Source organism: Pseudophryne corroboree, unplaced genomic scaffold (genome assembly GCF_028390025.1).
Source record: "Pseudophryne corroboree isolate aPseCor3 unplaced genomic scaffold, aPseCor3.hap2 scaffold_225, whole genome shotgun sequence".
Classification (NCBI taxonomy): domain Eukaryota; kingdom Metazoa; phylum Chordata; class Amphibia; order Anura; family Myobatrachidae; genus Pseudophryne; species Pseudophryne corroboree.
This window is the reverse complement of record NW_026968900.1, coordinates 379,957-407,550: the sequence shown is the minus strand read 5'-3', so window position 1 is coordinate 407,550 and position 27,594 is coordinate 379,957. Positions and strand designations below refer to the sequence as shown.

Sequence of the window (27,594 nt, the reverse complement as noted above, 5' to 3'; positions counted from 1 at the left end):
TTGTTTTCACATTAAACAGACTTCCACATGAGAAAACAGCAAAGATGCAGTGGCGTTAATGTTTCCTGGTGTCAACCTGTATTATTTCCGTAGATATTGAAATGAGGATGCATCTTGCTGCCTTTCCAATGAAGCAAGTTTAATTTAGTAATAGGTGAAAAACCATCCCTACAAAGATGTTAATCAGATACTTGGCTTTGTGGACACTTTTCAGAGAACAAATTTGTTATCATAAAAATAAAGCCAGAAAATGAAGAGCTGTTTAATCACTCAATTGGATTTTTCTGCCAGCATTTTTCTTTTTCTCTGCAACCCACTGCTAAATTGTGCTTCCTAGCTGATTTTTTATAAAATCACTTAATCAAATCTAACTCTGATTACATCAGAGAAGGCCAGGTACCCTACACCATAAGAGGGGGTTTGCAATTTTGACTTGTCTACTTAAATATCACCAAAATCTGATCACAAGGTCAATTACGTCCCTGGGTGGGATTGAACCACCAAACTTTTGACTAATAGCTGAACACACTAACCGATTGCGCCACAGAGACACTTTGCAAAAAGTCCATACTGACAAAGACTAATAAGCATTCATCTAGAACGTTTCCTAGAAAAACTTTAAAAAGTCAATAATCTGGAGAGTTTTTGTAAGATGTTTCTTCCAGCAACCAATGAAGAAACACATTGGTACTTTCCCATGATGAGTGAGTGCTTCAGGATCTCTTGCACTTACATGTGCAGCAGAGTACTGTAATGGAAGCATGCTGGGTCCATAACCCAGAGGTAGGCAGATTGAAACTATCCTCTGCTATATGCATTTTTTTTTTGTTCATTAAAGTAATCCAAAACTGGGATTGATATTTTTGCTCTTTTATTTTTACTTAAAGTACAATAACTTTTACCATTTTAATTTGTTTTAATAGTATATTGACAGTATTGTTTTCTTTCAAAAATCCAATTAATTTCTTTACCCGATTATTAAAATGGTAATTGACAAAAGCAAACTACATTGTCACCAGAAGAGCAATACAAAATGTACAAGTGATATATTAAAATCATCTTTCCAGCTTGAATTTCAATGATGCATTGGGGCAACGATTTTGTGAGAAACATCTTCACCCTTAAATAAAGATTTTCTTAATTCCTTACCTGTGTGCTAATTAGATATCACCTTGTTTTCACATTAAACAGACTTCCACATGAGAAAGCAGCAAGGATGCAGTGGCGTTAATGTTTCCTGGTGTCAACCTGTATTATTTCAGTAGATATTGAAATGAGGATGCATCTTGCTGCCTTTCCAATGAAGCAAGTTTAATTTAGTAATAGGTGAAAAACCATCCCTACAAAGATGTTAATCAGATACTTGGCTTTGTGGACACTTTTCAGAGAACAAATTTGTTATCATAAAAATAAAGCCAGAAAATGAAGAGCTGTTTAATCACTCAATTGGATTTTTCTGCCAGCATTTTTCTTTTTCTCTGCAACCCACTGCTAAATTGTGCTTCCTAGCTGATTTTTTATAAAATCACTTAATCAAATCTAACTCTGATTACATCAGAGAAGGCCAGGTACCCTACACCATAAGAGGGGGTTTGCAATTTTGACTTGTCTACTTAAATATCACCAAAATCTGATCACAAGGTCAATTACGTCCCTGGGTGGGATTGAACCACCAACCTTTTGACTAATAGCTGAACACACTAACCGATTGCGCCACAGAGACACTTTGCAAAAAGTCCATACTGACAAAGACTAATAAGCATTCATCTAGAACGTTTCCTAGAAAAACTTTAAAAAGTCAATAATCTGGAGAGTTTTTGTAAGATGTTTCTTCCAGCAACCAATGAAGAAACACATTGGTACTTTCGCATGATGAGTGAGTGCTTCAGGATCTCTTGCACTTACATGTGCAGCAGAGTACTGCAATGGAAGCATGCTGGGCCCATAACCCAGAGGTAGGCAGATTGAAACTATCCTTTGCTATATGCATTTTTTTTTTGTTCATTAAAGTAATCCAAAACTGGGATTGATATTTTAGCTTTTATTTTTACTTAAAGTACAATAACTTTTACCATTTTAATTTGTTTTAATAGTATATTGACAGTATTGTTTTCTTTCAAAAATCCACTTAATTTTCTTTACCCTATTATTAAAATGGTAATTGACAAAAACAAACTACATTGTCACCAGAAGAGCAATACAAAATGTACAAGTGATATATTAAAATCATCTTTCCAGCTTGAATTTCAATGATGCATTGGGGCAACGATTTTGTGAGAAACATCTTCACCCTTAAAAAAAGATTTTCTTAATTCCTTACCTGTGTGCTAATTAGATATCACCTTGTTTTCACATTAAACAGACTTCCACATGAGAAAGCAGCAAGGATGCAGTGGCGTTAATGTTTCCTGGTGTCAACCTGTATTATTTCAGTAGATATTGAAATGAGGATGCATCTTGCTGCCTTTCCAATGAAGCAAGTTTAATTTAGTAATAGGTGAAAAACCATCCCTACAAATATGTTAATCAGATACTTGGCTTTGTGGACACTTTTCAGAGAACAAATTAGTTAGCATAAAAATAAAGCCAGAAAATGAAGAGCTGTTTAATCACTCAATTGGATTTTTCTGCCAGCATATTTCTTTTTCTCTGCAACCCACTGCTAAATTGTGCTTCCTAGCTGTTTTTATAAAATCACTGAATCAAATCTAACTCTGATTACATCAGAGAAGGCCAGGTACCCTACACCATAACAGGGGGTTTGAAATTTTGACTTGTCTACTTAAAGATCACCAAAATCTGATAACAAGGTCAATTAAGTCCCTGGGTGGGATTGAACCACCAACCTTTTGGTTAATAGCCTTACACACTAACTGATTGCGCCACAGCGACACTTTGCAAAAGTACATACTGACAAAGGCTAATAAGCATTCATCTAGAACGATTCCTAGAAACATTTTAAAAAGTCAATAATGTGGAGAGTTTTTGTAAGATGTTTCTTCCATCAACCAATGAAGAAACACATTGGTACTTTCCCATGACGAGTGAGTGCTTCAGGATCTCTTGCACTTACATGTGCAGCAGAGTACTGTAATGGAAGCATGCTGGGTCCATAACCCAGAGGTAGGCAGATTGAAACTATCCTCTGCTATATGCATTTTTTTTTGTTAATTAAATTAATCCAAAACTGGGATTGATATTTTTGCTCTTTTATTTTTACTTAAAGTACAATAACTTTTACCATTTTAATTTGTTTTAATAGTATATTGACAGTATTGTTTTCTTTCAAAAATCCAATTAATTTTCTTTACCAGATTATTAAAATGGTAATTGACAAAAACAAACTACATTGTCACCAGAAGAGCAATACAAAATGTACAAGTGATATATTAAAATCATCTTTCCAGCTTGAATTTCAATGATGCATTGGGGCAACGATTTTGTGAGAAACATCTTCACCCTTAAATAAAGATTTTCTTAATTCCTTACCTGTGTGCTAATTAGATATCACCTTGTTTTCACATTAAACAGACTTCCACATGAGAAAACAGCAAAGATGCAGTGGCATTAATGTTTCCTGGTGTCAACCTGTATTATTTCCGTAGATATTGAAATGAGGATGCATCTTGCTGCCTTTCCAATGAAGCAAGTTTAATTTAGTAATAGGTGAAAAAACATCCCTACAAAGATGTTAATCAGATACTTGGCTTTGTGGACACTTTTCAGAGAACAAATTTGTTATCATAAAAATAAACCCAGAAAATGAAGAGCTGTTTAATCACTCAATTGGATTTTTCTGCCAGCATTTTTCTTTTTCTCTGCAACCCACTGCTAAATTGTGCTTCCTAGCTGTTTTTTTTATAAAATCACTTAATCAAATCTAACTCTGATTACATCAGAGAAGGCCAGGTACCCTACACCATAAGAGGGGGTTTGCAATTTTGACTTGTCTACTTAAATATCACCAAAATCTGATTACAAGGTCAATTACGTCCCTGGGTGGGATTGAACCACCAACCTTTTGATTAATAGCTGAACACACTAACCGATTGCGCCACATAGACACTTTGCAAAAAGTACATACTGACAAAGATTAATAAGCATTCATCTAGAACGTTTCCTAGAAAAACTTTAAAAAGTCAATAATCTGGAGAGTTTTTGTAAGATGTTTCTTCCAGCAACCAATGAAGAAACACATTGGTACTTTCGCATGATGAGTGAGTGCTTCAGGATCTCTTGCACTTACATGTGCAGCAGAGTACTGCAATGGAAGCATGCTGGGCCCATAACCCAGAGGTAGGCAGATTGAAACTATCCTTTGCTATATGCATTTTTTTTTTGTTCATTAAAGTAATCCAAAACTGGGATTGATATTTTAGCTTTTATTTTTACTTAAAGTACAATAACTTTTACCATTTTAATTTGTTTTAGTGCAAAAGGCATATCAGCAGTCAGCACTAACTGGTGACATGCCATTTATACAAGTAAGCCATGTGTGACTAATATATAAACATACTTTATTAAATAACACCTCAAACTATCATACCCTGGATTCAAACCTATAACCTGTTGAATTCTAATCAAACACCCTACCCATGGAGCTACTTGATCCTGCATCTTTTCTAACCTCCAAAAACAGATTCAGTTGCATTTTCCAGCGTGTTTTGTTTGCGCCTTTGCAAATGTCTTACATCGACAAACTTATTTAGTACTATTTTGCAAATAGGGTTACATTGTCGCAACATTGTGTTCCCTAATTGCTTGATTTTTTAAATGCAACAATTGATAAAGACACCTGATAATTGCTCTGTGGAGTCTTATTTTGTGTTTTGTGTTTAGTCTTTAGATCTGAATTTGAATGTACTTGTGAACTAACTTAATTTCCTACTTCTAAATTCATTCCTAAATTCACTACTTACATGAATCCTGTAGTTGGGCATTTTGGGACTTCGATTGTGGGCATTGTTTTGTGTCCAGACCAGCAGCAGGTGGTGTGCATTTGCTGGAAAGGCATCGAAGACCTCCGATATGCTGCATCTCCTGATGTGTGTCTCCCTCAAGTGGCTGTCAGCAAATGCCTGCTAGACACCCCATTCCAAGCTGATTGTGACATCATGGAACATGCATCATAGAACAGGCATGCTAAAACATGGGTCTTCAACCTGCGACCCTCCAGCTGCTGTGGAACTACACATCCCAGCATGCCCTGCCTCAGTTTTAGCATACCTTAATAGCAAAACTGTGGCAGGGCATGCTGGGATGTGTAGTTTCACAGCAGCTGGAGGGCCACAGGATGAAGACCCATGTGCTAGAGCCAAGCCGCAGGTACATTGAATGCTAGCAAGCTGAATATTTAAATCCTTTTTGTTCCGCAGCATTCCAATGCGGAAGATTCCATGGAACCAGAGATCCTTCCATTGAGAAGGACATGCTGCCTGGATGACTACACTGTGCAAATTAAATCACGGAGCCAGTTGGCTTGTGGGTGGCTCTGGTGACTGGGTGGTTGGGTGGGTGGTGTGTCGGAAGTGGAGCGCATGCAAATGATTGTGTATCATCCAGCTAGTGAGAGAGAAAACTCATGCAGGAGTGTGCCTGCTTGTCAGTGGGTTCTGCACCTTGCCAGACGTTAAATCTACATAGAGCAGCTGGAGGGGACAAGAGCAGGTTTGCAAAATATAGATAGAAGAGCATATATGCTGGCGCATTCTCCATGATTGTGTCAGCTTATGTTTTGGTGCACTGCACTTTCCTCCACTAAGTTTTAGCCATTTTTGTTAAGCTCAAGTGTAGTTGCTTCTCGGCCTTTTGGCTGTGATCTTGTATCGTGGTTGAAGGGTCTGCTGGAGGGAGGGATTGTTTTCTTCATTGGCGAAAGACCAAAGATATTCCAGGATGGAAGGCTTGGGAACACTATCTGTTTTTCAGTTGTGGAAGAGCACAGAGGTCGGATTGGACTACATTCTATAGTAAAGGATATCTTTCTATTTATTGACCCTCCCCTTATATGTGTCTGTGTTACAATAAAGCTTCGGTTTTGTGAATCCCTCACCCTCTTACACTCCACACCCATAGCCTTATTAACTGTTGTATTATTGTATAGTTTAAATGTATAGTGCAGTTCATGATTTATAGTGTAGGCTGGCCTGTGCTGTAGTTCTGGAACTGTACTATACCGTCAGCATTTGTATTGTGTTTTGGCTGTGCTGCAACACTGTACTTATGTGTGTAATGTTTATGTATGTTTTTTTAATGTCAATAAAAACTGCTTTTTCAAGCCAATATCTGAAAACAATCAATGTTTATCTTTGATGGCAATAAAAGTGGTATGATATTTGATGCTTTTGAAAGGCAATATCTGATATGTCCCCTATCTGGGAACCATATATTAAATGGCTTTTCAGAAAAGGGAGATGGGAGAAGAGCTTTCAGTACTTGTAGGACCGATGCACATAAAGAAGCAAAAAAACATACATAAACATTACACACATAAGTACCGCGTTGCGGCAATGCCAAAACACAATAGAAATGCTGACGGTATAGTACAGTTCAAGAACTACAGCACAGGCCAGCCTACACTATAAATCATGAACTGCACTATACATTTAAACTGTACAATAATACAACAGTTAATAAGGCTATGGGTGTGGAGTGTAAGAGGGTGAGGGAATCACAAGCCCAAAGCTTTATTGAAAGACTGACACATATAAGGGGAGGATTAATAAATAGAAAGACATCCTTTACTATAGAATGTAGTCCAATCCGGTCTTTCAACTCTTCCACAATTGAAAAACGGATAGTGTTCCCAAGCCTTCCATCCTGGAATATCTTTGGTCTTTCGCCAATGAAGAAAGCAATCCCTCCCTCCAGCAGACCCTTCAACCACAATACAAGATCACAGCCAAAAGGCCGAGAAGCAACTACACTTGAGCTTAACAAAAATGGCTAAAACTTAGTGGAGGAAAGTGCAGTGCACCAAAACATAAGCTGACACAATCATGGAGAATGCGCCAGCATATATGCTCTTCTATCTATATTTTGCAAACCTGCTCTTGTCCCCTCCAGCTGCTCTATGTAGATTTAACGTCTGGCAAGGTGCATAACCCACTGACAAGCAGGCACACTCCTGCATGAGTTTTCACTCTCACTAGCTGGATGATACACAATCATTTGCATGTGCTCCACCTCCGACACACCACCCACCCAACCACCCAGTCACCAGAGCCACCCACAAACCAACTGGCTCCGTGATTTAATTTGCACAGTGTAGTCATCCAGGCAGCATGTCCTTCTCAATGGAAGGATCTCTGGTTCCATGGAATCTTCCGCATTGGAATGCTGCGGAACAAAAAGGATTTAAATATTCAGCTTGCTAGCATTCAATGTACCTGCGGCTTGGCTCTAGCACATGGGTCTTCATCCTGTGGCCCTCCAGCTGCTGTGAAACTACACATCCCAGCATGCCCTGCCACAGTTTTGCTATAAGGTATGCTAAAACTGAGGCAGGGCATGTTGGGATGTGTAGTTCCACAGCAGCTGGAGGGTCGCAGGTTGAAGACCCATGTTTTAGCATGCCTGTTCTATGATGCATGTTCCGTGATGTCACAATCAGCTTGGAATGGGGTGTCTAGCAGGCATTTGCTGACAGCCACTTGAGGGAGACACACATCAGGAGATGCAGCATATCGGAGGTCTTCGATGCCTTTCCAGCAAATGCACACCACCTGCTGCTGGTCTGGACACAAAACAATGCCCACAATCGAAGTCCCAAAATGCCCAACTACAGGATTCATGTAAGTAGTGAATTTAGGAATGAATTTAGAAGTAGGGAATTAAGTTAGTTCACAAGTACATTCAAATTCAGATCTAAAGTCTAGGTAGGCCTCACGTCCTGGCAGCCGCCAGCATTTAAAAATGCCTTGATTAGAGGTACGGAATTAAATGTAGATAAGAAGTAGACACAAAATAAGACTCCGCAGAGCAGTTATCAGGTGTTTTTATCAATTGTTGCATTTAAAAAATCAAGCAATTAGGTTGCAACAATGTAACCCTATTTGCAAAATAGTACTAAATAAGTTTGTCGATGTAAGACATTTGCAAAGGCGCATCCAAAACACGCTGGAAAATGCAACTGAATCTGTTTTTGGAGGCTAGAATAGGAAATGTGCATCGGTCCTACAAGTACTGAAAGCTCTTCTCCCATCTCCCTTTTCTGAAAAGCCATTTAATATATGGTTCCCAGATAGGGGACATATCAGATATTGCCTTTCAAAAGCAGCAAATATCATACCACTTCTATTGCCATCAAAGATAAACATTGATTGTTTTCAGATATTGGATTGAAAAAGCAGTCTTTATTGACATAAAGAAGCAAAAAAACATACATAAACATTACACACATAAGTACTGTGTTGCAGCACAGCCAAAACACAATACAAATGCTGTCGGTATAGTACAGTTCAAGAACTACAGCACAGGTCAGCCTACACTATAAATCATGAACTGCACTATACATTTAAACAATACAATAGTTAATAAGGCTATGGGTGTGGAGTGTAAGAGGGTGACGGAATCACAAGCCCAAAGCTTTATTGAAAGACAGACACATATAAAGGGAGGATTAATAAATACAAAGATACCCTTTACTATAGAATGTAGTCCAATCCGGTCTTTCAACTCTTCCACAACTGAAAAACGGATAGTGTTCCCAAGCCTTCCATCCTGGAATATCTTCAGTCTCTCGCCAATGAAGAAAACAATCCCTCCAGCAGACTCTTCAACCACAATACAATATCACAGCCAAAAGAGCGAGAAGCAACTACACTTGCGTTTAAACAAAATGGCTAAAACTTAGTGGAGGAAAGTGCAGTGCACCAAAACATAAGCTGACACAATCATGGAGAATGCGCCAGCATATATGCTCTTCTGTCTATATTTTCCAAACCTGCTCTTGTCCCCTCCAGTTGCTCCATGTAGATTTGACGTCTGGCAAGGTGCATAACTCACTGACAAGCAGGCACACTCCTACATGAGTTTTCTCTCTCACTAGCTGGATGATACACATTCATTTGCATGTGCTCCACCTCCGACACACCGCCCACCCAACCACCCAGTCACCAGAGCCACCCACAAGCCAACTGGCTCCGTGATTTAATTTGCACAGTGCAGTCATCCAGGCAGCATGTCCTTCTCAATGGAATAATCTCTGGTTCCATGGAATCTTCCGCATTGGAATGCTGCGGAACAAAAAGGATTTAAACATTCAGCTTGCTAGCATTCAATGTACCTGCGGTTTGGTTCTAGCACATGGGTCTTCATCCTGTGGCCCTCCAGCTGCTGTGAAACTACACATCCCAGCATGCCCTGCCACAGTTTTGCTTTTAAGGTATGCTAAAACTGAGGCAGGGCATGCTGGGATATGTAGTTCCACAGCAGCTGGAGGGTCGCAGGTTGAAGACCCATGTTCTAGCATGCCTGTTCTATGATGCATGTTCCGTGATGTCACAATCAGCTTGGAATGGGGTGTCTAGCATGCATTTGCTGACAGCCACTTGAGGCAGACACACATCAGGAGATGCAGCATATCGGAGGTCTTCGATGCCTTTCCAGCAAATGCACACCACCAGCTGCTGGTCTGGACACAAAACAATGCCCACAATTGAAGGCTCAAAATGCCCAACTACAGGATTAATGTAAGTAGTGAATTTAGGAATGAATTTAGAAGTAGGAAATTAAGTTAGTTCACAAGTACATTCAAATTCAGATCTAAAGACTAGGTAGGCCTCACGTCCTGGCAGCACCCAGCATTTAAAAATGCCTTGATTATAGGTAGGGAATTAAATGTAGATAAGAAGTAGACACAAAAGAAGACTCCACAGAGCAATTATCAGGTGTCTTTATCAATTTTTGCATTTAAAAAATCAAGCAATTAGGGAACACAATGTTGCGACAATGTAACCCTATTTGCAAAATAGTACTAAATAAGTTTGTCGATGTAAGACATTTGCAAAGGCGCAAACAAAACACGCTGGAAAATGCAACTGAATCTGTTTTTGGAGGTTAGAATAGATGCAGGATCAAGTAGCTCAATGGGTAGGGTGTTTGATTAGAATTTAACAGGTTTTAGGTTTGAATCCTGGGTATGATAGTTTGAGGTGTTATTTAATAAAGTATGTTTATATATTAGTCACACATGGCTTACTTGTACAAATGGCATGTCACCAGTTAGTGCTGACTGCTGATATGCCATTTACACAAACATGCCATGTGTGACTGTATATGCATTTAAGGAGGGCACCCCTGCAATACCACAAACCATTGAGTGTCAAGTATACTAGATATATCTTCATATCTCATGTGCTTTCTCTGAGACCAATCTTGTTATGCCCCTTCCCCACAAGGCATGCGCCTTTTGTCCATATTGCAAAAATGGGGGGGAGGGCATATAATTCTCTGTCACAGGGCACCAAAAAGTCTAGTTATGGCTCTGGTATGCATTATGTAATCTGGCAGACCATCTCTCCAACACTGGCTGGTTGGAATAGAAATCCGGTTATCTATGTGAGCAAATGACCATCAACGATTTACTCTCAAACACTAAAAAATGGACAAAAATGGTCCCCTAAACAAATTGGTTAAATTTTGGGTTTAACCAATTTGTGTAATGACCATTTTTGACCACTTTTCTAGTGTTTGGGAGCAAATGGTTAATTGACATTTGCTCCTATACATTACCAGATTTTCATTCCAACCATCCAGACTGGATAGATAGCCTGACAGATAATTGTGTAGTGTACGCCCAGGATAACTGTTAGTCATGCTTTATTTTATGGCGGCACATAAATGGGTGGACAGATCCAGGGCAAGCACTGCCCACTCATGCATAGTTGTCAACTGATGTGAAGTTCCAGGGGGCAATCTCAGTTATAAAGGGAAGTATCTGGAAATTGTCCCTAGTTAAAAAAAAAAAAAAAATTTGATCAACTCCATTTATTTAGTATGATATCCCAGGTGATAGGATGCCGGCAGTCAGAACAACATACTTTATTAAATAACACATCTCAAACTACCATACCCAGGATTCAAACCTATAACCTGTTGAATTCTAATCAAACACCCTACCTATTGAGCTATTTGATCCTGCATAAAAATTGTGAACATTATATGAAGCTATTGGTACTTTGCAAAAAAAAAGAATCAGCATTACAACGCAGCAGATCCATGCAGTTTGCAGCCACACACTACATGTATCTGCTCAGCCACAATGCTGATTATTTCTTCACAAAGTACAAGGTGAGCTCCAAACAGAATTCTCTAGCTTAGAATTATACCTTTCTTTGCCAAACCTAGAAGTCGGGCCCCCCACCCTGGGATCCCCCAGAGGGAGGCCTGCACCGTCATGCGGCAGGCTTGTCCGTTTTGGAAGCAGGCTGATGGGCAGCCCAGGATTGCTTCAGTCTGGGCTTGGCAGGTCTGGAAACATGAGCTTGCTTTGGGTATGCCTGACCTTGGGTACGCTTTACCTGGAGGATGAAAGGGCCAAGAAAAGTACTTTTAGCCTTCTGCGTGGTAGGAGTCATACTAGGTAGGCAAGCTGTTTTAGCAGTAGCCAGATCAGCTACAATCTTATTGAGGTCTTCTCCAAAAGGAGATTCAACTGAGGCAGCACAAGGGAACTCTCATCTGGGGACAACAACTGCAGGGAGAACACATATTTTCAGATGAACATGGTAGGGCAGAAGGCTGCCTAATACTGAAGCACCCCCAAACAACAAATCAAATGCAACTTACTTGACAGAGATGTGCCTGAGCAACGGCCCTCCCCAGCCCTATCCCAAATCATACTTATTTTGCATAGGAGATACCATGGTCATGAAGATTGTTCTCCCAGGGTTAGGTTCATTCATTGCATTCTGGGTATGCTGACCCCTGTGATTTCCCCAAATGTGGGAAACTCGACTGCATTATTTGTGGTAGTGGGGGACTGTATTTGTGCTTTCCTCTGGTCAGCTCTGGTAAAATTCAGATTTCTTTGTCTCAGATCTTCCTCTAGCCTTGTTCTTCTTTCGAGAGTTCCCTTGTGCTGCCTCAGTTGGATCTCCTTCACTTGACAGGGGGGTGCCCGAGCAGCGACCCTCCCCAGCTCTAGCCCAACTCCTACTTACCTGCCAGGTGAGATACTATGATCATGAAGTTGCTTCTCCCAGGGCAAGGCTCACCCATTGCACTCTGGGTGTGCTGCCCCTGCGATTTCCCCAAATGTGGGAAACTTGACTGCATAATTTGAGTTTTCCCTGGTCGGCTCTCATGTAATTCAGATCTCTTTGTCTCAGGTCTCTCTCCAGCCTAGTTTGCTGTCTGGTTCCACTTCTTTTTTCTTGAGCCCCTCCCTTCTATACCCTTGTGCACTATCCTGACTTCTCCTCCCGTCTGCTTACTTTGTGCCTCCCAATGCACAATGCAAACTACGGGTAGTGCTGCAGGGCCCACACCCTTTTACTTGCTTTACAGAGCAGCTCTGGAGCTGTTACAGTGCCCAGCTGCTGCAAGAAATCAGCTTGAATGCTTCAGGGGCTGGGGAATGGCCAACATGAGCCCCACACTGAAGGAAGGTGGGGGTGCTTAATGCCAACTAGGGGTCATCCAAGCACCACAAAAGGCCTCCATGCCCTGCACGCTCCTTTTCTCTTTTCATATGCAGACAAGGGTTGAAGCCACCTTTGACCCACTGCTTGGATGACATCACCATATTCAAATCCATCTGCTGCAGGCCATCCCCCAGGAATGCTTGCACTAGTTGTTGCATTTGGTTTGTTGTTTGGGGGTGCTTCAGTATTAGGCAGCCTTCTGCCACCCCATGTTCATCTGAAAATATGTGTTCTCCCTGCAGTTGTTGTCCCCAGATGAGAGTTCCCTTGTGCTGCCTCAGTTGAATCTCCTTTACTTGACAGAGATGTGCCTGAGCAGCGGCCCTCCCCAGCCCTATCCCAAATCATACTTATTTTGCAAAGGAGATACTATTGTCATGAAGATTGTTTTCCCAGGGTGAGGTTCATTCATTGCATTCTGGGTATGCTGACCCCTGTGATTTCCCCAAATGTGGGAAACTCGACTGCATTATTTGTGGTAGTGGTGGACTGTGTTTGTGCTTTCCTCTGGTCAGCTCTGGTAAAGTCAGATTTCTTTGTCTCAGATCTTCCTCTAGCCTTGTTCTTCTTTTGAGAGTTCCCTTGTGCTGCCTCAGTTGGATCTCCTTCACTTGAAAGGTAGTGCCCGAGCAGCGACCCTCCCCAGCTCTAGCCCAACTCCTACTAACCTGCCAGGTGAGATACTATGATCATGAAGGTGCTTCTCCCAGGGCAAGGCTCACCCATTGCACTCTGGGTGTGCTGCCCCTTGCGATTTCCCCAAATGTGGGAAACTTGACTGCATAATTTGTGTTTCCCCTGGACGGCTCTCGTATAATTCAGATCTCTTTGTCTCAGGTCTCTCTCCAGCCTAGTATGCTGTCTGTTTCCACTTCTCTTTTCTTGAGCCCCTCCCTTCTATAACCTTGTGCACTATCCTGACTTCTCCTCCCGTCTGCTTACTTTGTGCCTTCCAATGCACAATGCAAACTACAGGTAGTGCTGCAGGGCCCACACCCTTTTACTTGCCTTACAGAGCAGCTCTGGAGCTGTTACAGTACCCAGCTGCTGCAAGAAATCAGCTTGAATGCTTCAGGGGCTGGGGCATGGCCAACATGAGCCCCACACCGAAGGAGGGTGGGGGTGTTTAATGCGAACTAGGGGTCATCCAAGCGTCGCAAAAGGCCGCCATGCCCTGCATATCCCTTTTCTCTTTTCATAAGCAGACGAGGGTTGAAGCCAACTTTGACCCACTGCTTGGATGACATCACTTGCTGCCTTTCCAATGAAGCAAGTTTAATTTAGTAATAGGTGAAAAACCATCCCTACAAAGGTGTTAATCAGATACTTGGCTTTGTGGACACTTTTCAGAGAACAAATTAGTTAGCATAAAAATAAAGCCAGAAAATGAAGAGCTGTTTAATCACTCAATTGGATTTTTCTGCAAGCGTATTTCTTTTTCTCTGCAACCCACTGCTAAGTTGTGCTTCCTAGCTGTTCTTTTATAAAATCACTTAATCAAATCTAACTCTGATTACATCAGAGAAGGCCAGGTACCCTACACCATAAGAGGGGGTTTGAAATTTTGACTTGTCTACTTAAAGATCACCAAAATCTGATGACAAGGTCAATAACATCCCTGGGTGGGATTGAACCACCAACCCTTTGGTTAATAACCAAACACACTAACCGATTGCACCACCGAGACACTTTGCAAAAGTACATACTGACAAAGGTTAATAAGCATTCATCTAGAACGTTTCCTAGAAAAACTTTAAAAAGTCAATAATCTGGAGAGTTTTTGTAAGATGTTTCTTCCATCAACCAATGAAGAAACGCATTGGTACTTTCCCATGATGAGTGAGTGCTTCAGGATCTCTTGCACTTACATGTGCAGCAGAGTACTGCAATGGAAGCATGCTGGGCCCCTTAACCCAGAGGTAGGCAGATTGAAACTATCCTCTGCTATATGCATTTTTTTTTTGTTAATTAAAGTAATCCAAAACTGGGATTGATATTTTTGCTCTTTTATTTTTACTTAAAGTACAATAACTTTTACCATTTTAATTTGTTTTAATAGTATATTGACAGTATTGTTTTCTTTCAAAAATCCACTTAATTTTCTTTACCCTATTATTAAAATGGTAATTGACAAAAACAAACTACATTGTCACCAGAAGAGCAATACAAAATGTACAAGTGATATATTAAAATCATCTTTCCAGCTTGAATTTCAATGATGCATTGGGGCAACGATTTTGTGAGAAACATCTTCACCCTTAAATAAAGATTTTCTTAATTCCTTACCTGTGTGCTAATTAGATATCACCTTGTTTTCACATTAAACAGACTTCCACATGAGAAAGCAGCAAGGATGCAGTGGCGTTAATGTTTCCTGGTGTCAACCTGTATTATTTCAGTAGATATTGAAATGAGGATGCATCTTGCTGCCTTTCCAATGAAGCAAGTTTAATTTAGTAATAGGTGAAAAACCATCCCTACAAAGATGTTAATCAGATACTTGGCTTTGTGGACACTTTTCAGAGAACAAATTTGTTAGCATAAAAATAAAGCCAGAAAATGAAGAGCTGTTTAATCACTCAATTTGATTTTTTTGCCAGCATATTTCTTTTTCTCTGCAAACCACTGCTAAATTGTGCTTCCTAGCTGTTTTTATAAAATCACTGAATCAAATCTAACTCTGATTACATCAGAGAAGGCCAGGTACCCTACACCATAACAGGGGTTTTTGAAATTTTGACTTGTCTACTTAAAGATCACCAAAATCTGATAACAAGGTCAATTACATCCCTGGGTGGGATTGAACCACCAACCTTTTGGTTAATAGCTGTACACACTAACTGATTGCGCCACAGCGACACTTTGCAAAAGTACATACTGACAAAGGCTAATAAGCATTCATCTAGAACGTTTCCTAGAAAAACTTTAAATAGTCAATAATCTGGAGAGTTTTTGTAAGATGTTTCTTCCATCAACCAATGAAGAAACACATTGATGCTTTCCCATGATGAGTGAGTGCTTCAGGATCTCTTGCAATTACATGTGCAGCAGAGTACTGTAATGGAAGCATGCTGGGTCCATAGCCCAGAGGTAGGCAGATTGAAACTATCCTCTGCTATATGCATTTTTTTTTTGTTAATTAAAGTAATCCAAAACTGGGATTGATATTTTTGCTCTTTTATTTTTACTTAAAGTACAATAACTTTTACCATTTTCATTTGTTTTAATAGTATATTGACAGTATTGTTTTCTTTCAAAAATCCACTTAATTTTCTTTACCCGATTATTAAAATGGTAATTGACAAAAACAAACTACATTGTCACCAGAAGAGCAATACAAAATGTACAAGTGATATATTAAAATCATCTTTCCAGCTTGAATTTCAATGATGCATTGGGGCAACGATTTTGTGAGAAACATCTTCACCCTTAAATAAAGATTTTCTTAATTCCTTACCTGTGTGCTAATTAGATATCACCTTGTTTTCACATTAAACAGACTTCCACATGAGAAAGCACAAAGGATGCAGTGGCGTTAATGTTTCCTGGTGTCAACCTGTATTATTTCAGTAGATATTGAAATGAGGATGCATCTTGCTGCCTTTCCAATGAAGCAAGTTTAATTTAGTAATAGGTTAAAAACCATCCCTACAAATGTGTTAATCAGAAACTTGGCTTTGTGGACACTTTTCAGAGAACAAATTTGTTAGCATAAAAATAAAGCCAGAAAATGAAAAGCTGTTTAATCACTCAATTGGATTTTTTTGCCAGCATATTTCTTTTTCTCTGCAACCCACTGCTAAATTGTGCTTCCTAGCTGTTTTTATAAAATCACTGAATCAAATCTAACTCTGATTACATCAGAGAAGGCCAGGTACCCTACACCATAAGAGGGGGTTTGAAATTTTCACTTGTCTACATAAAGATCACCAAAATCTGATAACAAGGTCAATTACGTCCCTGGGTGGGATTGAACCACCAACCTTTTGGTTAATAGCCTTACACAGTAACTGATTGCGCCACAGCAACACTTTGTAAAAGACCATACTGACAAAGGCTAATAAGCATTCATCTAGAACGATTCCTAGAAACATTTTAAAAAGTCAATAATGTGGAGAGTTTTTGTAAGATGTTTCTTCCATCAACCAATGAAGAAACACATTGGTACTTTCCCATGATGAGTGAGTGCTTCAGGATCTCTTGCACTTACATGTGCAGCAGAGTACTGTAATGGAAGCATGCTGGGTCCATAACCCAGAGGTAGGCAGATTGAAACTATCCTTTGCTATATGCATTTTTTTTTTGTTCATTAAAGTAATCCAAAACTGGGATTGATATTTTAGCTTTTATTTTTACTTAAAGTACAATAACTTTTACCATTTTAATTTGTTTTAGTGCAAATGGCATATCAGCAGTCAGCACTAACTGGTGACATGCCATTTGTACAAGTAAGCCATGTGTGACTAATATATAAACATACTTTATTAAATAACACCTCAAACTATCATACCCAGGATTCAAACCTATAACCTGTTGAATTCTAATCAAACACCCTACCCATGGAGCTACTTGATCCTGCATCTTTTCTAACCTCCAAAAACAGATTCAGTTGCATTTTCCAGCGTGTTTTGTTTGCGCCTTTGCAAATGTCTTACATCGACAAACTTATTTAGTACTATTTTGCAAATAGGGTTACATTGTCGCAACATTGTGTTCCCTAATTGCTTTATTTTTTAAATGCAACAATTGATAAAGACACCTGATAATTGCTCTGTGGAGTCTTATTTTGTGTTTTGTGTTTAGTCTTTAGATCTGAATTTGAATGTACTTGTGAACTAACTTAATTTCCTACTTCTAAATTCATTCCTAAATTCACTACTTACATGAATCCTGTAGTTGGGCATTTTGGGACTTCGATTGTGGGCATTGTTTTGTGTCCAGACCAGCAGCAGGTGGTGTGCATTTGCTGGAAAGGCATCGAAGACCTCCGATATGCTGCATCTCCTGATGTGTGTCTCCCTCAAGTGGCTGTCAGCAAATGCCTGCTAGACACCCCATTCCAAGCTGATTGTGACATCATGGAACATGCATCATAGAACAGGCATGCTAAAACATGGGTCTTCAACCTGCGACCCTCCAGCTGCTGTGGAACTACACATCCCAGCATGCCCTGCCTCAGTTTTAGCATACCTTAATAGCAAAACTGTGGCAGGGCATGCTGGGATGTGTAGTTTCACAGCAGCTGGAGGGCCACAGGATGAAGACCCATGTGCTAGAGCCAAGCCGCAGGTACATTGAATGCTAGCAAGCTGAATATTTAAATCCTTTTTGTTCCGCAGCATTCCAATGCGGAAGATTCCATGGAACCAGAGATCCTTCCATTGAGAAGGACATGCTGCCTGGATGACTACACTGTGCAAATTAAATCACGGAGCCAGTTGGCTTGTGGGTGGCTCTGGTGACTGGGTGGTTGGGTGGGTGGTGTGTCGGAAGTGGAGCGCATGCAAATGATTGTGTATCATCCAGCTAGTGAGAGAGAAAACTCATGCAGGAGTGTTCCTGCTTGTCAGTGGGTTATGCACCTTGCCAGACGTTAAATCTACATAGAGCAGCTGGAGGGGACAAGAGCAGGTTTGCAAAATATAGATAGAAGAGCATATATGCTGGCGCATTCTCCATGATTGTGTCAGCTTATGTTTTGGTGCACTGCACTTTCCTCCACTAAGTTTTAGCCATTTTTGTTAAGCTCAAGTGTAGTTGCTTCTCGGCCTTTTGGCTGTGATCTTGTATCGTGGTTGAAGGGTCTGCTGGAGGGAGGGATTGTTTTCTTCATTGGCGAAAGACCAAAGATATTCCAGGATGGAAGGCTTGGGAACACTATCTGTTTTTCAGTTGTGGAAGAGCACAGAGGTCGGATTGGACTACATTCTATAGTAAAGGATATCTTTCTATTTATTGACCCTCCCCTTATATGTGTCTGTGTTACAATAAAGCTTCGGTTTTGTGAATCCCTCACCCTCTTACACTCCACACCCATAGCCTTATTAACTGTTGTATTATTGTATACTTTAAATGTATAGTGCAGTTCATGATTTATAGTGTAGACTGGCCTGTGCTGTAGTTCTTGAACTGTACTATACCGTCAGCATTTGTATTGTGTTTTGGCTGTGCTGCAACACTGTATTTATGTGTGCAATGTTTATGTATGTTTTTTTTTTATGTCAATAAAGACTGCTTTTTCAAGCCAATATCTGAAAACAATCAATGTTTATCTTTGATGGCAATAAAAGTGGTATGATATTTGATGCTTTTGAAATCCAATATCTGATATGTCCCCTATCTGGGAACCATATATTAAATGGCTTTTCAGAAAAGGGAGATGGGAGAAGAGCTTTCATTACTTGTAGGACCGATGCACATAAAGAAGCAAAAAAACATACATAAACATTACACACATAAGTACCCGCGTTGCGGCACAGCCAAAACACAATAGAAATGCTGATGGTATAGTACAGTTCAAGAACTACAGCACAGGCCAGCCTACACTATAAATCATGAACTGCACTATACATTTAAACTGTACAATAATACAACAGTTAATAAGGCTATGGGTGTGGAGTGTAAGAGGGTGAGGGAATCACAAGCCCGAAGCTTTATTGAAAGACTGACACATATAAGGGGAGGTTTAATAAATAGAAAGACATCCTTTACTATAGAATGTAGTCCAATCCGACCTCTGTGCTCTTCCACAACTGAAAAACAGATAGTGTTCCCAAGCCTTCCATCCTGGAATATCTTTGGTCTTTCGCCAATGAAGAAAGCAATCCCTCCCTCCAGCAGACCCTTCAACCACAATACAAGATCACAGCCAAAAGGCCGAGAAGCAACTACACTTGAGCTTAACAAAAATGGCTAAAACTTAGTGGAGGAAAGTGCAGTGCACCAAAACATAAGCTGACACAATCATGGAGAATGCGCCAGCATATATGCTCTTCTATCTATATTTTGCAAACATGCTCTTGTCCCCTCCAGCTGCTCTATGTAGATTTAACGTCTGGCAAGGTGCATAACCCACTGACAAGCAGGCACACTCCTGCATGAGTTTTCACTCTCACTAGCTGGATGATACACAATCATTTGCATGTGCTCCACCTCCGACACACCACCCACCCAACCACCCAGTCACCAGAGCCACCCACAAACCAACTGGCTCCGTGATTTAATTTGCACAGTGTAGTCATCCAGGCAGCATGTCCTTCTCAATGGAAGGATCTCTGGTTCCATGGAATCTTCCGCATTGGAATGCTGCGGAACAAAAAGGATTTAAATATTCAGCTTGCTAGCATTCAATGTACCTGCGGCTTGGCTCTAGCACATGGGTCTTCATCCTGTGGCCCTCCAGCTGCTGTGAAACTACACATCCCAGCACGCCTTGCCACAGTTTTGCTATAAGGTATGCTAAAACTGAGGCAGGGCATGCTGGGATGTGTAGTTCCACAGCAGCTGGAGGGTCGCAGGTTGAAGACCCATGTTTTAGCATGCCTGTTCTATGATGCATGTTCCGTGATGTCACAATCAGCTTGGAATGGGGTGTCTAGCAGGCATTTGCTGACAGCCACTTGAGGGAGACACACATCAGGAGATGCAGCATATCGGAGGTCTTCGATGCCTTTCCAGCAAATGCACACCACCTGCTGCTGGTCTGGACACAAAACAATGCCCACAATCGAAGTCCCAAAATGCCCAACTACAGGATTCATGTAAGTAGTGAATTTAGGAATGAATTTAGAAGTAGGAAATTAAGTTAGTTCACAAGTACATTCAAATTCAGATCTAAAGTCTAGGTAGGCCTCACGTCCTGGCAGCCGCCAGCATTTAAAAATGCCTTGATTAGAGGTACGGAATTAAATGTAGATAAGAAGTAGACACAAAATAAGACTCCGCAGAGCAGTTATCAGGTGTTTTTATCAATTGTTGCATTTAAAAAATCAAGCAATTAGGGAACACAATGTTGCAACAATGTAACCCTATTTGCAAAATAGTACTAAATAAGTTTGTCGATGTAAGACATTTGCAAAGGCGCATCCAAAACACGCTGGAAAATGCAACTGAATCTGTTTTTGGAGGCTAGAATAGGAAATGTGCATCGGTCCTACAAGTACTGAAAGCTCTTCTCCCATCTCCCTTTTCTGAAAAGCCATTTAATATATGGTTCCCAGATAGGGGACATATCAGATATTGCCTTTCAAAAGCAGCAAATATCATACCACTTCTATTGCCATCAAAGATAAACATTGATTGTTTTCAGATATTGGATTGAAAAAGCAGTCTTTATTGACATAAAGAAGCAAAAAAACATACATAAACATTACACACATAAGTACTGTGTTGCAGCACAGCCAAAACACAATACAAATGCTGTCGGTATAGTACAGTTCAAGAACTACAGTACAGGTCAGCCTACACTATAAATCATGAACTGCACTATACATTTAAACAATACAATAGTTAATAAGGCTATGGGTGTGGAGTGTAAGAGGGTGACGGAATCACAAGCCCAAAGCTTTATTGAAAGACAGACACATATAAAGGGAGGATTAATAAATACAAAGATACCCTTTACTATAGAATGTAGTCCAATCCGGTCTTTCAACTCTTCCACAACTGAAAAACGGATAGTGTTCCCAAGCCTTCCATCCTGGAATATCTTCAGTCTCTCGCCAATGAAGAAAACAATCCCTCCAGCAGACTCTTCAACCACAATACAATATCACAGCCAAAAGAGCGAGAAGCAACTACACTTGCGTTTAAACAAAATGGCTAAAACTTAGTGGAGGAAAGTGCAGTGCACCAAAACATAAGCTGACACAATCATGGAGAATGCGCCAGCATATATGCTCTTCTGTGTATATTTTCCAAACCTGCTCTTGTCCCCTCCAGTTGCTCCATGTAGATTTGACGTCTGGCAAGGTGCATAACTCACTGACAAGCAGGCACACTCCTGCATGAGTTTTCTCTCTCACTAGCTGGATGATACACATTCATTTGCATGTGCTCCACCTCCGACACACCGCCCACCCAACCACCCAGTCACCAGAGCCACCCACAAGCCAACTGGCTCCGTGATTTAATTTGCACAGTGCAGTCATCCAGGCAGCATGTCCTTCTCAATGGAATAATCTCTGGTTCCATGGAATCTTCCGCATTGGAATGCTGCGGAACAAAAAGGATTTAAACATTCAGCTTGCTAGCATTCAATGTACCTGCGGTTTGGTTCTAGCACATGGGTCTTCATCCTGTGGCCCTCCAGCTGCTGTGAAACTACACATCCCAGCATGCCCTGCCACAGTTTTGCTATTAAGGTATGCTAAAACTGAGGCAGGGCATGCTGGGATATGTAGTTCCACAGCAGCTGGAGGGTCGCAGGTTGAAGACCCATGTTCTAGCATGCCTGTTCTATGATGCATGTTCCGTGATGTCACAATCAGCTTGGAATGGGGTGTCTAGCATGCATTTGCTGACAGCCACTTGAGGCAGACACACATCAGGAGATGCAGCATATCGGAGGTCTTCGATGCCTTTCCAGCAAATGCACACCACCAGCTGCTGGTCTGGACACAAAACAATGCCCACAATTGAAGGCTCAAAATGCACAACTACAGGATTAATGTAAGTAGTGAATTTAGGAATGAGTTTAGAAGTAGGAAATTAAGTTAGTTCACAAGTACATTCAAATTCAGATCTAAAGACTAGGTAGGCCTCACGTCCTGGCAGCACCCAGCATTTAAAAATGCCTTGATTATAGGTAGGGAATTAAATGTAGATAAGAAGTAGACACAAAAGAAGACTCCACAGAGCAATTATCAGGTGTCTTTATCAATTTTTGCATTTAAAAAATCAAGCAATTAGGGAACACAATGTTGCGACAATGTAACCCTATTTGCAAAATAGTACTAAATAAGTTTGTCGATGTAAGACATTTGCAAAGGCGCAAACAAAACACGCTGGAAAATGCAACTGAATCTGTTTTTGGAGGTTAGAATAGATGCAGGATCAAGTAGCTCAATGGGTAGGGTGTTTGATTAGAATTTAACAGGTTATAGGTTTGAATCCTTGGTATGATAGTTTGAGGTGTTATTTAATAAAGTATGTTTATATATTAGTCACACATGGCTTACTTGTACAAATGGCATGTCACCAGTTAGTGCTGACTGCTGATATGCCATTTACACAAACATGCCATGTGTGACTGTATATGCATTTAAGGAGGGCACCCCTGCAATACCACAAACCATTGAGTGTCAAGTATACTAGATATATCTTCATATCTCATGTGCTTTCTCTGAGACCAATCTTGTTATGCCCCTTCCCCACAAGGCATGCGCCTTTTGTCCATATTGCAAAAATGGGGGGAGGGCATATAATTCTCTGTCACAGGGCACCAAAAAGTCTAGTTATGGCTCTGGTATGCATTATGTAATCTGGCAGACCATCTCTCCAACACTGGCTGGTTGGAATAGAAATCCGGTTATCTATGTGAGCAAATGACCATCAACGATTTACTCTCAAACACTAAAAAATGGACAAAAATGGTCCCCTAAACAAATTGGTTAAATTTTGGGTTTAACCAATTTGTGTAATGACCATTTTTGACCACTTTTCTAGTGTTTGGGAGCAAATGGTTAATTGACATTTGCTCCTATACATTACCAGATTTTCATTCCATCCATCCAGACTGGATAGATAGCCTGACAGATAATTGTGTAGTGTACGCCCAGGATAACTGTTAGTCATGCTTTATTTTATGGCGGCACATAAATGGGTGGACAGATCCAGGGCAAGCACTGCCCACTCATGCATAGTTGTCAACTGATGTGAAGTTCCAGGGGGCAATCTCAGTTATAAAGAGAAGTATCTGGAAATTGTCCCTAGTTAAAAAAAAAAAAAAAAATTTTTTATCAACTCCATTTATTTAGTATGATATCCCAGGTGATAGGATGCCGGCAGTCAGAACAACATACTTTATTAAATAACACATCTCAAACTACCATACCCAGGATTCAAACCTATAACCTGTTGAATTCTAATCAAACACCCTACCTATTGAGCTATTTGATCCTGCATAAAAATTGTGAACATTATATGAAGCTATTGGTACTTTGCAAAAAAAAAGAATCAGCATTACAACGCAGCAGATCCATGCAGTTTGCAGCCACACACTACATGTATCTGCTCAGCCACAATGCTGATTATTTCTTCACAAAGTACAAGGTGAGCTCCAAACAGAATTCTCAAGCTTAGAGTTATACCTTTCTTTGCCAAACCTTGAAGTCGGGCCCCCCACCCTGGGATCCCCCAGAGGGAGGCCTGCACCGTCATGCGGCAGGCTTGTCCGTTTTGGAAGCAGGCTGATGGGCAGCCCAGGATTGCTTCAGTCTGGGCTTGGCAGGTCTGGAAACATGAGCTTGCTTTGGGTATGCCTGACCTTGGGTACGCTTTACCTGGAGGATGAAAGGGCCAAGAAAAGTACTTTTAGCCTTCTGCGTGGTAGGAGTCATACTAGGTAGGCAAGCTGTTTTAGCAGTAGCCAGATCAGCTACAATCTTATTGAGGTCTTCTCCAAAAGGAGATTCAACTGAGGCAGCACAAGGGAACTCTCATCTGGGGACAACAACTGCAGGGAGAACACATATTTTCAGATGAACATGGTAGGGCAGAAGGCTGCCTAATACTGAAGCACCCCCAAACAACAAATCAAATGCAACTTACTTGACAGAGATGTGCCTGAGCAACGGCCCTCCCCAGCCCTATCCCAAATCATACTTATTTTGCATAGGAGATACCATGGTCATGAAGATTGTTCTCCCAGGGTTAGGTTCATTCATTGCATTCTGGGTATGCTGACCCCTGTGATTTCCCCAAATGTGGGAAACTCGACTGCATTATTTGTGGTAGTGGGGGACTGTGTTTGTGCTTTCCTCTGGTCAGCTCTGGTAAAAGTCAGATTTCTTTGTCTCAGATCTTCCTCTAGCCTTGTTCTTCTTTCGAGAGTTCCCTTGTGCTGCCTCAGTTGGATCTCCTTCACTTGACAGGGGGGTGCCCGAGCAGCGACCCTCCCCAGCTCTAGCCCAACTCCTACTTACCTGCCAGGTGAGATACTATGATCATGAAGTTGCTTCTCCCAGGGCAAGGCTCACCCATTGCACTCTGGGTGTGCTGCCCCTGCGATTTCCCCAAATGTGGGAAACTTGACTGCATAATTTGAGTTTTCCCTGGTCGGCTCTCATGTAATTCAGATCTCTTTGTCTCAGGTCTCTCTCCAGCCTAGTTTGCTGTCTGGTTCCACTTCTTTTTTCTTGAGCCCCTCCCTTCTATACCCTTGTGCACTATCCTGACTTCTCCTCCCGTCTGCTTACTTTGTGCCTCCCAATGCACAATGCAAACTACGGGTAGTGCTGCAGGGCCCACACCCTTTTACTTGCTTTACAGAGCAGCTCTGGAGCTGTTACAGTGCCCAGCTGCTGCAAGAAATCAGCTTGAATGCTTCAGGGGCTGGGGAATGGCCAACATGAGCCCCACACCGAAGGAGGGTGGGGGTGCTTAATGCGAACTAGGGGTCATCCAAGCACCACAAAAGGCCTCCATGCCCTGCACGCTCCTTTTCTCTTTTCATATGCAGACGAGGGTTGAAGCCAACTTTGACCCACTGCTTGGATGACATCACCATATTCAAATCCATCTGCTGCAGGCCATCCCCCAGGAATGCTTGCACTAGTTGTTGCATTTGGTTTGTTGTTTGGGGGTGCTTCAGTATTAGGCAGCCTTCTGCCACCCCATGTTCATCTGAAAATATGTGTTCTCCCTGCAGTTGTTGTCCCCAGATGAGAGTTCCCTTGTGCTGCCTCAGTTGAATCTCCTTTACTTGACAGAGATGTGCCTGAGCAACGGCCCTCCCCAGCCCTATCCCAAATCATACTTATTTTGCATAGGAGATACTATTGTCATGAAGATTGTTCTCCCAGATTTTATTAAGTGATTTTATAAAAAACAGCTAGGAAGCACAATTTAGCAGTGGGTTGCAGAGAAAAAAATAACATTTTAAACCTACCGGTAAATTTTTTTTCTCGTAGTCCGTAGAGGATGATGGGGACTCCGTAAGGACCATGGGGGATAGACGGGCTCCGCAGCAGACATGGGCACTTTAAGAAAGACTTTAGATCTGGGTGTGCACTGGCTCCTCCCTCTATGCCCCTCCTCCATACCTCAGTTAGAGAAACTGTGCCCAGAGGAGACGGACAGTACGAGGAAAGGATTTTTGTTAATCCAAGGTCAAGATTCATACCAGCCACACCAATCACACCGTATAACTTGTGATATACTACCCAGTTAACAGTATGAAAACAACATAGCATCAGTCCAAGACCGATGAAAACTAACATATAACCCTTATGTAAGCAATAACTATATACAAGTCTTGCAGAAGTAGTCCGCACTTGGGACGGGCACCCAGCATCCTCTACGGACTACGAGAAAAAGATTTACCGGTAGGTATAAAATCTTATTTTCTCTTACGTCCTAAAAGATGCTGGGGACTCCGTAAGGACCATGGGGATTATACCAAAGCTCCCAAACGGGCTCCTGCGGATGACTCTGCAGCACCGATTGAGCAAACAGGAGGTCCTCCTCAGCCAGGGTATCAAACTTATAGAACTTTGCAAAGGTGTTTGAACCCGACCAAGTAGCAGCTCGGCACAGCTGTAGTGCCGAGACCCCCGGGCAGCTGCCCAAGAAGAGCCCACCTTCCTAGTGGAATGGGCCTTGACTGAATTAGGCAACGGCAATCCCGCCATAGAATGCGCCTGCTGAATCGTGTTACAGATCCAGAGAGAAATAGTCTGATTTGAAGCAGGGGTGCCAATCTTGTTGGCTGCATACAGGACAAACAGTGCTTCTGTTTTTCTGACTCTAGCCGTTCTGGCCACGTAAATTTTCAAAGCCCTGACCACATCAAGGGACTCGGAATCCTCCAAGTCACGCGTAGCCACAGGCACCACAATAGGTTGGTTCATATGAAAGGATGAGTCCACTTTTAGCAGGAATTGAGGACGGGTCTGCAATTCCGCTCTATCCATATGGAAAACCAGATAGGGGATTTTATGTGATAAAGCTGCTAATTCCGACACTCGCCTAGCGGAAGCCAAGGCTAATAACATGACCACCTTCCAAGTGAGATATTTAAACTCCACCATTTTAAGTGGTTCAAACCATAACCTTAACACCACGTTAAGGTCCCAAGGGACCACCAGAGGTACAAAAGGAGGCTGAATATGCAGTACTCCCTTCACAAAAGTTTGTACTTACTTCAGGAAGAGAGGCCAATTCCTTTTGAAAGAAAATGGATAAGGCCAAAATCTGAACCTTAATAGAGCCTAATTTTAGGCCCAAATTCACTCCAGTTTGTAGGAAGTGAAGGAAGTGGCCCAGGTGGAATTCTTACGTATGAGCATTCCTGGCCTCACACAAAGAAACATATTTTTGCCATATACAGTGATAATGTTTAGATGTCACGTCCTTCCTAGCCTTTATTAGCGTAGGAATGACCTCATCTGGAATACCCTTTTCCGCTAGGATCCGGCGTTCAACCGCCATGCCGTCAAACGCAGCCGCGGTAAGTCTTGGAACAGACAGGGCCCCTGTTGCAACAGGTCCTGTCTTAGAGGAAGTGGCCACGGATCTTCTGTGAGCATTTCCTGCAGATCTGGATACCAGGTCCTTCGCGGCCAATCTGGAACAATGAGAATTGTTCTTACTCCTCTTTTTCTTACTATTATCAACACCTTGGGTATGAGAGGTAAAGGAGGAAATACATAGACCGACCGGAACACCCACGGTGTCACTAGGGCGTCTACAGCTACTGCCCGAGGGTCTCTTGACCTGTTGCAATACC

General features: G+C 41.5%; 6 non-coding genes across 6 annotated transcripts; all 6 read left to right on the top strand.

The window, feature by feature from the left end:
- The first annotated feature begins 11,840 nt into the window (after positions 1-11,840).
- LOC135009292 (U1 spliceosomal RNA) lies at positions 11,841-12,004 on the top strand. The gene has a single exon (XR_010208850.1). It is a non-coding gene; the product is annotated as a U1 spliceosomal RNA (small nuclear RNA).
- A 152-nt stretch (positions 12,005-12,156) lies between these two features.
- On the top strand, positions 12,157-12,319 carry LOC135009172 (U1 spliceosomal RNA). The gene has a single exon (XR_010208754.1). It is a non-coding gene; the product is annotated as a U1 spliceosomal RNA (small nuclear RNA).
- Positions 12,320-12,993: 674 nt separating this feature from the next.
- On the top strand, positions 12,994-13,157 carry LOC135009037 (U1 spliceosomal RNA). Its single transcript, XR_010208627.1, has one exon. It is a non-coding gene; the product is annotated as a U1 spliceosomal RNA (small nuclear RNA).
- Positions 13,158-13,307: 150 nt separating this feature from the next.
- On the top strand, positions 13,308-13,471 carry LOC135009100 (U1 spliceosomal RNA). The gene has a single exon (XR_010208687.1). It is a non-coding gene; the product is annotated as a U1 spliceosomal RNA (small nuclear RNA).
- A 10,995-nt stretch (positions 13,472-24,466) lies between these two features.
- On the top strand, positions 24,467-24,630 carry LOC135009312 (U1 spliceosomal RNA). Its single transcript, XR_010208869.1, has one exon. It is a non-coding gene; the product is annotated as a U1 spliceosomal RNA (small nuclear RNA).
- Positions 24,631-24,782: 152 nt separating this feature from the next.
- Positions 24,783-24,945, top strand: LOC135009171 (U1 spliceosomal RNA). The gene has a single exon (XR_010208753.1). It is a non-coding gene; the product is annotated as a U1 spliceosomal RNA (small nuclear RNA).
- The last annotated feature ends 2,649 nt before the right edge of the window (positions 24,946-27,594 follow it).